Consider the following 1,249-nt stretch of genomic DNA (forward strand, 5'->3'; position numbering starts at 1 on the left):
GTTGCGTTTTAATTAAATGTTTTGTCAATTGCAACAAAAATAGCGACTATTTCTACTTGACAGCTATTATGTTATACAGTGTATACCTACTGTTACGTTCCTTTGTTTTTCCCTTCCTTCTTAGCTTAAATGTTAAATAATTATATTTCTGTTATGATTTGTTTTTCCCTACCTATTTAATTTTCAGTCCTTTTTATTGGATACCATATCATGTGGTGAATGATACAAGTACAGTAATCAGTGTGACTTTAAAGGTCGTACTGACTAAGAAGCATTGGTAGAAAAATGATTGTATGATATCAAGGTATCCTACACTAATGAGATGATAGTGTGGCCAAGGTGACCGACTAGTTAAGGCACCTGACCGTCTTTATAACTATACCTCCTCCTCTGGCTAAAAGGTTTGCGACCTGTGTTTGGGTAGTCACCAGGCACTGTCAGCAGTTTAGTGACTTTTCTCCTAGAACTCTGACAATAAGAGACAATAAATCAAGCTTAATCAAGCATAAAAATGTCTTGGACAAAGTAAAAGGCTAAATAAAAGACAAATTAAAGGCTAAACAAAAGACAAAGTAAAGGCTAAACAAAAGACAAAGTAAAAGGCAAAACAAAAGACAAAGTAAAAGGCAAAACAAAAGACAAAGTAAAAGGCTAAACAAAAGACAAATTAAAGGCTAAACAAAAGACAAAGTAAAAGGCAAAACAAAAGACAAAGTAAAAGGCTAAACAAAAGACAAAGTAAAAGGCAAAACAAAAGACAAATTAAAGGCTAAACAAAAGACAAAGTAAAAGGTTAAACAAAAGACAAAGTAAAAGGCAAAACAAAAGACAAAGTAAAAGGCTAAACAAAAGACAAAGTAAAAGGCAAAACAAAAGACAAATTAAAGGCTAAACAAAAGACAAATTAAAGGCTAAACAAAAGACAAAGTAAAAGGCAAAACAAAAGACAAAGTAAAAGGCAAAACAAAAGACAAATTAAAGGCTAAACAAAAGACAAATTAAAGGCTAAACAAAAGACAAATTAAAGGCTAAACAAAAGACAAAGTAAAAGGCAAAACAAAAGACAAAGTAAAAGGCAAAACAAAAGACTAAGTTAAAGGCTAAACAAAAGACAAATTAAAGGCTAAACAAAAGACAAAGTAAAAGGCAAAACAAAAGACAAAGTAAAAGGCAAAACAAAAGACTAAGTTAAAGGCTAAACAAAAGACAAAGTAAAGGCTAAACAAAAGACAAAGTAAAAGGCAAAACA

The sequence above is a fragment of the Ylistrum balloti genome, unplaced genomic scaffold (genome assembly GCF_031769215.1).
Source record: "Ylistrum balloti isolate Yb309-2 unplaced genomic scaffold, AGI_CSIRO_Ybal_v1 Utg370150, whole genome shotgun sequence".
Taxonomy (NCBI): Eukaryota; Metazoa; Mollusca; class Bivalvia; order Pectinida; family Pectinidae; genus Ylistrum; species Ylistrum balloti.